The following is an 11,891-nucleotide window of genomic DNA, read 5'->3' as shown; positions in this document are numbered from 1 at the left end:
GCATTTCTAATTACTTTTTCTTTTGAACAAAAATCTTGTGCTAGAGGTTAAGCACGGCATTATATTGCATGATAATTGTTGAGACCCTATATTATCGAATATAAGATGGATGGTCATAAACAATCTATGATTCATTAAACAATTTGATGACCATAAGATATATGAGAGTTTATGTTTTGATGATATAAAAAACAATCTGAATGGTTTATTTGTATTTTGAATGTTGTAGACTCTTTGTGCGTCTACAACATATGTTTATAATAGATAGTTTAATAAGACTTATTAATTGCATAACAAAAAATTCAGACTGAATGTTTTATTTGTTATTTGAATTATCTAATAGTGTTTTGTACTATTGCAGTATTATAGTAGATCCTTCAAAGTGTTTGTAACTTTTGTTCATAATAAACAGTATGATGGTTTGATGAACAAATTGAATGTGTATTTAAGAGTTAATTGTGAAAATTGAAATCTTCATAATACATATACTTGCTAAAAACTCAATTAATTAAAGTAATATAATATCAAAAAACAAAAGATTTTATTTGCAAGTTTTGTGGAACAAAAAGATATTGATAACGTTTATTTTAAGAAACAAAATATCTTTATTATCTTTTTTTATAATTGTATTGCTTAAATTGATTTTATCAGTTGTAATATATTGCGAATATCTGTAAATCTTTTTTAACCAGAAATGAATTGAGTGTTCTTAATCTCAAGGGAGTTTAATAAGATATAATTTGGAGAGATGTAAATACATGGTGTAACCAAAAGGGGTGTGGATACTTATCCTAACCTAAAAATGTGAGAATATTCGTTCTAACATGAAGTGTTGATAATTAATTGGAAGTGCATATTAATAAGGAAAATAGAGGTAGAGTTTATGCATTACAACTATTAGAATCTACTTTTAATGTATTTAATTTCATGGTTTTTATGCGAAATTTTCTTATTATTGCAAGTGACTTTAAGAACATTAAAATATCTATTTATTTTATCTATTTCTGGTTAACAAAACTTTGAATTTGATCTATTTATTTTATATTGTTCTATTTTAAACCTTGACTAAAAGCATAATTTGATTTGAAAGTTTATAAGTGCAATGGTTAGACATTTGAAAGATTGCAAAATGTCTTTAAATTAGTCAGTGGGCCTAAGTTTACATGCAAATTTGCCCAGTAAAGATAGAATTTTAATTTTTTTTTTCTCACTAAAATATTCTCATTTCATAAATCGTTAACTCTAATCCTTCAATATCATGATCAATGCAAACTAAAATATCTCAATAATTTATGCAAAATAATAGTTTTTGAATGGGTCAAGAAAGTCTCCTTCTTTGTCTCGAGTTCTCTATCGCTTAAGTAGTTCCAATATTGAAAGTGATAAATGTTATTAAAAATACAACATTTACTTGTCTTAAACCAACTTATTTATAGATTTGTATTGGACATCACCACAAATGGATTTATATCAATATCAATATTATAATTAACCTTGTATTAGTTTTATAATATGGTCAATTTATTAAGTTGATTTGGGATTAGTCTCGTACTTAATTATTCTCTCACGTTGAATTTTCAATGTGTCTTCGATTTCATTGTTTATATAATTTTTGTTATGTGAATGATTTTTAATAAAGATTTATTGTCATCATCTAGATGTGTCAAGGTGCTCTCGGCCTAATATTACATATGTGGTATTGGCCATATGGTTTTTGCCATATACGGGACATTAGTCCCCTAGACTCGAGAACTTTCTTCGAGAGCATACTTTTGCAAAAAAATTTTACCTATTTTCATTGATAGGTGTTTACCTATTTGACCGAGACATGCTCAACTACATCTCAATCCTCACTAGCCCCCAGGTTCGACGGACATGTCTCAAAAGAGTCTAGAATATTCTAGTACAAGTTGGATAAGGGTCTGAAACGCTGTCTCTAATTATTTGTGCTTGGTATGGTTGCGATCGTTGGATGCGAAGAGATCTAATGGTTAGGGGAGATGTGTTGTTTAGGTTGCTTGTGTTTCAATTTCTATAAATAGGGGTGGGTCTTTATGTTATCAATCTGAGTAGTGGCTAGATGTAAAGAGCTCATTGTTCTCCTAGGTTAGTGATGTCCTCCTCTTCAAGCGTGTTGACTTCTTCGGGTGGGTGCTCATCGAAAGATTTCGACGAGTCTTTGATTGCTATTGTGGGTGTTAGTTGAGCTTTTGGGATGAAAATATGTTGGGTTGATGCTCCGGGTAGAGATGAGGACCTTGTCGTGGAGCAGGCCGAGAGTGACCGTCCACTCTAGTCAGGCTATGATTGGGTATATACGTTTGTGACTGAGTACTTTTCTAAGCATTGGTGGTCATTTATGGTCGAATCTTTCTCGAAAAGTGCGCTAGTTCTAAAAGGATGTGGAGATTGGTATAGACTCAATGCGTGTAGATACATGTGTCATGGTCGAGAGGGAGCTCTCTACGGATTTCTCTACATGTATGTGTGTATCTTTACAAATGCACATGTTTGTTTTCCCTTTGATGAGTTTAACATGGGTGTTCTCGGAGTTCTAAATGTCATTCATACCTACTTACATCTAAATTCTTAGGCCTTGATACAAGCCTTTCACTTGCTATGTGAGATGTTCAACTTAAAGTCTTTCTCTAGTTTTATAGTGCTTGGTCTATCAACCCAATCAGTTGATTGTCTCTGGTTGGTCAACCAAGAACATTTCTCCTTGCCCTTTATACTTCGTCATATAAGAATTTCACAATTTTTGAACATCAGAATCAAATTCTTTGATCAAAACAGTCAGCAAACTTTTTCCATAAATCCTAATATGGAATTAAAATAGTTTTGAGAACTTGCAAAGACACAATAGAATGATTGTATAAGAATTTGTGTGGATCTATCACACAAATATGAACTCAAATCTAAAAGAAAAATGCACCAAAGGATCAAACAATTCAGATTATAAACTGGACTCAAGATCAAATCAAGAAACCAAATCAATCAAGGAAAGTACTACTAGGATTTGATGACAATTCTTGGAAGCACATGACTTTAACATAACATGTATAGATTCATAGAATCAAAAGACTCAAAAACTAAACAGATTGCACCGATTGAATCATCAAGAAATACTCAAAACCTAACAAAATCAAAACAGTATACCAAAATACAAAAGAATCCTACATAAAATTGCAATATAGAAGCTCAAGATCAATTTGAACATGTTTGCACTGATTGGATTGATCCAAACAACAATCAAAATAAATAAAAAAACAAGGTTCAATACAACAAGACAAGCAAGAACAATGGAAGAACAAAATCAAAAAGAGAAACAAGATGAAAGCACTTATCTCTTGAAGACCTTGGCTCTAGATACCACTTGATAGGTGCATGCTTTCATCCGATTGATTAACTCTGGTGGAGTTGCGGAAGCTTACATGGATTGCTCACGAACCAGGCTCTCACATGGAGATCACGGTTGCCTTGGAGGTGCAGGTCAAGCATGAAGGTGAGTGGTTCAGCCAGCTCACTTGGAAGATGAAGGTTGAAGACTAAACTTGCCTATCCTAGAGAGAAAGTAGACAAGAGTGAAGAATTGGCACAAAAATTTGGCAGCAATTTCACTCTATGATTAATCTTGGTTTTACATGAGGTAGGCTCCTCCTTTTATAGTATTGGAGGATCGGTCAAATGGATTTCAAATGCAAGTGAAATAGCTTTGGAATGTCCACCTAATGCATCTTGGCACATGAAACATATTTAACATGTGTTGAAAAGATTTTTAGCACATGTTTCATATGGATCATGTGGAGGTAGCCGTGCAGCACATTTAACACATGGAGCATGTATTAATTGTGTACTCTTTTACCTTGCTTAAATTGGCCTAGGTGAATTTAGAGGTTTTAGAAACTCTAAATTAACCTAGGTTGATTTTATGTGCCAAAATTAAATTCTAAGAAAATTTACAGTAATTTCCTATACTAATTTTGCCAGAAAATAAATTCTACTCTACATTAAGCTTGTGGCTTGAACATATAGAGGAACGTTTCTTTGCCCTCAGTAGCAGTGTTCCAATTCTCTTGAATTCTTCTGGCCATAGCTCTTTTAGTTGGCCCGGATCTTCTATGTGTTGGGCTTGAGCTGAAACTTGAACTTGTATTTGGGCTTGGGCTTGACCTCTTCCAGTAGTTGTTTATGCTTTGATGAATTGGAGGTCTTCTTGAATATGTTTGCACATTTCTTCAACCTAGAGTTGTTCTCTTGATTTGGGCCTACAAATATAAACAAAGGCCCAAATAGACCCCTACTTGCAATTAAATCAATAAACAACCTCTAGGTCTTCATCCTCCTTATTATATTGTTGTATGAGGCTGGACGGTTTTCCATCAGTAAGGACGTGTACCAAGGACAGTTACTGTCGGGGGCCAAGATTGGGGCTGATGAGTGTGATGAATGAGGTGGCTGAGAGCCCTCTTTTTTTGTAATTTTTTGTGTAGCCTTTTAATGTTGTTGGCTATAGTATTATTTTTGTAAGTGTTGATCGACTTTGAGCTCAATATTCTTTAGTGATATATTTTTCTTTGTTTCATTACTTTTAATTTTTAGTGCTTTATCATATTTTATTTTAAGTTAAATCAAGAGGGATCGCTTGTTCGTGAAACCTCCTAGGCCGATTTCTTTAAATTTGGGAGTAATCAACGTGAATCGTGTTAGGCTGACTAGATTGTCGGGAGTATTCACATTGAACTGTCCTTATCCGAAATATTCTTCATAATTGGAAATTTTAAGATTATTTTATTCAAGTGTCTCATTAAAACCTTCTCGGCTAAAACCCTCCTTAGAGAAAGGCCGACTGAGGAAAGAATGCACCTACAAATAAATTCGTTCACAAAATTAACTAAAATAAAATTTCAAGTGTGTTGCATTTCAGGTTCTTAGTACTTGTTTACCCGAGAGGTGCTTGAGTCAGTATGTTCCATTTTTCACTATGAATCCAAAACGACCCTTCTTAGTTTGTCGAGAATTTACCGTTAGTCTTTCTAGCTTCGCTTCTCATTCACCAAACTGGATCTCCTCGATGGAAGCGTGGCTTAACCTTTGAATTGTATCTCCTTGTTGCTATAATTTTGCAAGCCTCCTCCCTAATTTGAGCATGGTCTCTTAATTCGCTAAGCAAGTACAAGTTGGTATCAAGGTTCCAGCTATTAATGTCCATGTCGAAGAGTTGTCTTCTTAATGAAGGTTTTCCTACCTTAATCAGGATCATAACATTAGTTCCATACGTTAGGCTGTATGGAGTTTCTTGAATTGCCAACTAGGGTGTGCATTTGTATGCCCATAAGACCTGTATAAGTTCCTCTCTCCATTTACCCTTAGTGACCCCTAATCATTTCTTTACTTCGTACATGATGACCTTGTTTGTAGCCTCGGCATGGCCATTGGTTTGAAGGTGCTCAATTGAGCTCGTGACATGCTTTATGTCGAGACACTGTCATAGAAACTAATGATTCCTAGATCGATGAATTATCGTTCATTGTCAGTTATGATACTGTGAGGAGTTTCATATCGACATATGATGTTCCTCCACATAAAGAGTTTTATTTCAATCCATTTGGTAAAGTAGTGGATGACCACTAATAAAAATTTGCATTGAACTTTTTTGGGTGGGAATAATCCTATGATGTCCATTCCCCAAACGGTGAAGTGCTAGAGAGGGTTGATGTTGTGTAGCTTTTCAGGCTTAGAGTACATCATGTTTATGAACTCTTAGCATCGTGAACATTTCTTTATGTACTCGATGCAATCACTTTTTATACCAAACACCTTGTGTTTATATCTGAGAAGAAGTGGATCTTTTACCTAAAACTCCCTGATCATGTGGTTGACTGTCATTAGAGAGCAGCTTTTACATATGACATTTTTATTTATTGGGCCAAGGTCAATTCTACTATGGGTGCCTTGTACTCGACTTGATTGTTTGATGTCGAGGCGAAGGGATTGTTCCAAAAGTAGCCATCCAAACCCTTCTAGGACCACCCACATGCCACAACCTCGCGTATTGGAAGAATCGTCTATGTGTAGGATCCACTGGCCAAGTTGTAGTTCAAGTTTCGGCTTCAGTTCACTTATGAAATCAGCCAAGCATTATGATTGATTGGTACTTTCAATGCGTATTTCATGTCATACTTAGAGAGTTCCACCGACTATTTGATCATTCATCCAACAAGGTCATGTTTAGAGAGGACCATGTTTATGGAGTAGTCGATTCTAGCGATTATTGAATGATTTTGAAAATATAGTCTCATCCTTCGAGCTATGGCTACCAAGGCCAACAATACCTTTTCCATCATCTAGTATCTTGTCTCAACCTTTTGCAAAGTCTAACTAATGAAGTATATTAGTTTCTATTCCTTGTTTATCTCCTATGCTAACATTCTGATGATGGCTTCCACCGAGACTGGTGCGTACACGATGATGGGCTCTATTAGAGATGCCTTTTGGATTATCAGTGGGGATGACAATAATTTTTTTATTTTTTAGAATATCCTTCACAATTCAATTCCTAGTTGAATTTTGATGGTTTTTTTCATGAGTTGGACCATCGGCTTAGTCTTTTCGGCTATTCTTGGCATGAACCGAGATAATGATGTGAGTCTCTCCATAAGTGTTGTGCTTGCTTTAAATTATTTGGGCTACACATTTCCACTATAGCTCGACACTTTTTCCGGTTAACGTTGTGATGCATGAGAATGAAGCCAAGGAATTTTCCACCCTCTCTACCCTGAATACACATTTGTCGAGGTTTAATCTCATGTTATGCTTCCTCAGGCCAGTGAAAATTTGTCGAGATCATTAACATGTTTTTCGCATGATTCAAACTTGACTATCATATCGACAACACATACCTCAACATTGTGTCCACTTAGGCCTTTGAAGACCTTATCCATCAACCTTTGGTATGTGGCACCAATGCTCTTGGGGTCGAACAACATGACCTCATAATAATAGTTGACATCGTCTGTCATGAATTGTTTTTTCTTTATGCCTCAAATGCATTTTTATTTATTTGTATTTGATTGTATCCTAAGTATGCGTTGAGAAAAATGAGTATTTTATGACATGTTGCTACTTCAACTAATTGATTTATGGATGGTAATGGGTAGGCATGTTTTGGGCATACATTCTTCAAATTGGTGTAGCCAATGCACATTCTCCATTTTCCATTGGCTTTCTTGACCATAACAACATTTGTGAGCAATGTCGTGTATCGAGCTTCTTGGATGAACCCGACACTGATTAACTTCTTAACATTCTCTCTAGCTTTTTTTCTCTTTTCTTCTCCCAATTTTCTTTTCTTATACGCAATAGGCAAAGAGCTTGTGTGAAATTATTCCTAGGTCGACGCACGACATGTCAATTGTGTTCCATACAAATAAACCATGATTGTCGGTAAGAACTTGGGAAATCTTCTTGGCCTCAGAGTTTGTTACGGAAGTTCCTATCTTAGTGCAATGTGCCTCATCTTTTATTTGGTTTTACTTGGATGTCGTTTTTTTAGTCAAGGTTGTTTATAACAACTATGTTATCCCTTCCAAGTCATGGTGGCTTTTTGTTTGAGGATAGAAGCTCGATTCTTAGGCTTGCAACATAACATTCTCTTGCGGCTCTCTAATCAACGTAAATGTTGACGATGTCCCCTGATATCGAGGGGATCGTCATCGCCAAGTGAGGCGTGGATACTATCGCTCCTAACTTGTTTAAGGATGGCCTTCCTAAGAGAATGTTATAGGAAGTGTTGGCCTCGACAAGTAGGTATTGGATCTTGATAGTCCCTCTTATGAGGCTTCCTTCGTCAAACTTTGTATATAGGTCTATGTAGCCCTTTTTATCCACCTTTTCCCCCAAGAACCCCATGATCTGGTCATTATTTGGTTGGACCTATGTCTTGAGGATTTGCAGCTTCTTAAAATTCTTATAGTACAAGATGTTCGCCAAGCTCCCTTAATCAACCGAGATCTTCATGAATGGAAAGTTTTCAACCTCCATCGGGTCATCCTACTTGGGGTTTATACCTTTGTAATTAACGCCTGTAAAGTTGATAAGTGGCATCTTTTTGTAACAGGAGGAGGTCATAATGTTGACCAACTGCACTATTTAGAGGTGTTCCTTTCTTGTGGATGTTCCTCCCCCCGCGAATACACCTATAATGGTGTTAATCACACCTCGGAGAGGCGCTTCACGGTTGTGTTCTTGCTCTACTTTAGGGCATTGGTGTATTCTTCGTCGTTCAAATTCTTTTCGACAAGAACTTCTATCGTGGTCTTGGCGAACACATTTTTCCCCTCTCCCTAGTGATCGAGGTACCATTCGATATCTTTGTTTCTCTAATGAATCATCAGAGGTGGCCTATCTATACCAAATCCTTAATTTTTTCCTTCAACTCTTGACATTCTTTTATTGCGTGATCGAAATTGTGATGGTATTTATACTATTTACTTGTATCAATGTTCGGAGATGTTGATACCTTCCTTGGATTTGGAATTAATTCATTGTTGAGGGTCTCTTGAAGGCAATCGACATTAAGAGTGGTATATTAAGATAACCTTGGTGTTTTATGTTATCCGGTTTCTATGATTAGATAAGGCCTACTCGGCCTGTCCTTTTGTTTTACTTTCTTAGGCACCATCCCCACTTTTACCTTGTTTCTGAAGTCTCGTGATTCCTCCAACTACATGAATTTTGCGGCCCTATGTCACAACTGGTATAGGTCCACTACGAGTTTCTTTCATAAGTTATCTGCAAAGGGTCTTAGTCAGGACTACTTTTTGAAAGCTCTCCATGAAGAGTTAAAGAAACTCTCCCTTCTCTTGTCGGGTGTTCACTAAAGTGTTGGATGTCAGATGATGCGACAGATCTCTTGTACTACGTTCCAAATCTGTCCACCAACATATCAAATGAGTCAATAGAAGGGGGGCAGTCATGTGAACCAACTTAGTGCATCCTCCTTCAATAATGTGGAGAAAACACAGGACATAGGACATCGTCATCTATTATGTACAGTTTCATCCGTGTGACATAGACGTGCTTGTCTAGGTCTATTGTTTTAATCAATCCTTTCTAGCAGGGTGGAAGTATGACATCCAATATGTTGTTGAAAAGCGAGTGTATTTGGATGCCTCCTCTCGTTATCGACGTGTTAGTCAATGTGTGAAGTTGAGACTCAACTTTGTAGCTTTCTACTTCCCAAGCTTAGGTTACTATGGTGCGGGTGGGCTCGACCTAGGTGAGACGATCATGACAGTTTCTTAGTCAACTTCTTTAAGAGGGCGAGATACATGGGTTCCTTCCCTCAACATTTTTCTCATCTCTTCTTTATCTTGTTTAAAGCACTAATCTCCTTTGCGTTTTTTTGTCTCAACTTTGTCTCGATTGACCGTGCATTTACTGATCTCTAGAAGTTGTTTGTCATATTTCTCATTGATATAATTGATTCCTTCAATGTTCTTTTGAACCCCACGATATGTGTCAAATATTATTGTATGAGTCGAGAATGTCTTTTTCCTTATCCTGAATTCGTATTATGCTCCTTTCAGATTGTCGTCTTGATTTGTGATTGTCTTCTGTCTAAAATTTTGAAGTTGTACTTATAAAATATTTTCAACACTAAATCTACTCTAATAATTAAACATTTAAATATCTCAAATCCATCTATTTGTAGATTTTTATTAGAATTTTACAAAAATATAGATCTGAATCAAAATGGATAATATAATTAATCTTATATTAATCTAACAACTCAAATAGGTTATTAAGTTAATTTAAAATTAGCCTCGTTCTTATTATTTTCTCGTGTCGATAATTCAATATGTGTTCAACGTAATTTCTGACACCATTTTGGTTATATTTAGGGTTTTAAATAAAAATGTGTTATAATTGAATAGATCTATGGAGGTGATCTCATATATATATGGTATTGTTTGGGCCATATAAAATACTAGATTTGCAGAACGTGGAAGAAGGAGGATGACGCCAATGTTTCTTAAGTGGCCAGGATTCAAAATTTATGGTCCTCTTCAAACTTTTTAATCCATCTTATCTCAAAACTCTAAATTAATTATACAATATAAAATACTAAAAATAAGTGCCCCTTTAGTGTGTATAATATTTATTTATTTATTTTTATCATACATAAAACATGTCCATATATGGGTGGTCCATGTCTTATTCTAAATATTTTTCTTTTTGTTTACATTATTAAGTGGTTTAATAATATATTCTGCAAACCATTAACCACACGTGTGTCGGTATATATATATATATAAGGAACTCGAGGATAACGTAGACAGTGAAATATACGTATATTTTGGCTTTAGATGGTATTTACGACAAGTCGACAACAATGTAGGGGAACAAATTGTTTAATTTAAAAATGTCGATTTTTTTTTTGGAGTGAAATTTTGCATGTTTAAAATCTTTTCGAATATTTTCTTTTGCTTTTTTGTCCTAGAAAAAGACTTGCTAGATACACGGTATCTATTCATGCTTTGAAATATTATTTTTCCATGTAGCACGTGACAATGATTCAGAAAGCAAACACTGTTATTAATTTTCTTCCTTTTACATAAATAAGAAAATAAAATAAAAAGGACACGTGTTTTTTTAACAGAATTATCAACAATTTGATATTAGTTTCTATAAAAAGTTTGAATTAGGGTAAGACGTGGCTTTTTACAAGACCATAAGAAGATTATAAAATCTCGTGCAAATTTATATAATATTTGCATATTATGGTCAGTTGAACAAAATAATTGACCAAATTTGTTCTTCTTGGCTTACAATATAATGTTCTTTAAAATAATTATTTATTATTAATCATCTTCCTTTCGATTTAAAATAATTTTACTCCTTTTAAAAAATTGAATTGATTGATACTTTTAAAGTTATATATTATAAAAACAATTGGGATGAATAAAAGAGAAAAAAAAAACAGAAATATTTCTACTATTTTCTTTTCCTTACTTAGATCAAAGTAGAGAGTTTAAATATATACAAGCAGTACACTCATTCTAAGTCTAGCTAAAAAGACAAAATGTAAAACAAAGAGTCAATGAATGCTAGAATAAGAAAATATAAAATAAAGGTTAGACATATGTAGAGACTAAGAATTAGAAAAGACAAAATTAATGTTAACACTAGATTTATTGCAATGTATCTTGTTGAGTCATTGTCATAGTATAAAAGAGATGATTACTCAAAAAGAACTTTGAAATCTTGAAGAAGATAAGTTAGCCATTGAATTTCACATGTAATAGTGGTCATTGCTCTGTATTCAGGTTCACAGGAACTCTTTGATATTGTTCCTTACTTCTTTGATTTCCAGGATATGAGGGAATTCACAAGATGCACACTAAAACCAGTCACTGATTGTCTTGAATCACTACAGGTACCTTAATCACTATCACAAAAAGCTTTTAAATAAGTAGAAGTGTTGGAAGAGAAAAATGAACCAAGACTAGGAGCTCCTTTAATATATCTGAGAATTTTAATTGTTGCATTATAGTGAGCAATTCCAGGCTTAGCAAGAAATTGAGAAAGTTGTTGCACATAAATGTTATGTCAGGTCAGGTATTAGTGAGATACATAAGTCTTCTAATCAATCTTCTATAGGCTTGAACATCTGTGAAAGGAACACTTTCAGTTGGAAATAATTTTGCATGATTATCAATTGAAATGCAGGTTTGCAGGGTAAAAAGACCTGCATCTGTTAACAATTCTAATGCATATTTTTTTATTCATCACTATCCCTTTCTTACTTTTTGCTATTTCAAGACAAAGAAAATATCTTAAATCCCAAAGATCCTTAATCTTGAATGTATGATTCAAGGCTTGTTTGA

Source organism: Phaseolus vulgaris, chromosome 4, assembly GCF_000499845.2.
Source record: "Phaseolus vulgaris cultivar G19833 chromosome 4, P. vulgaris v2.0, whole genome shotgun sequence".
NCBI classification, from domain to species: Eukaryota; Viridiplantae; Streptophyta; class Magnoliopsida; order Fabales; family Fabaceae; genus Phaseolus; species Phaseolus vulgaris.
The sequence above is the reverse complement of the archived record's forward strand: the minus strand, read 5'-3'. Positions refer to the sequence as shown.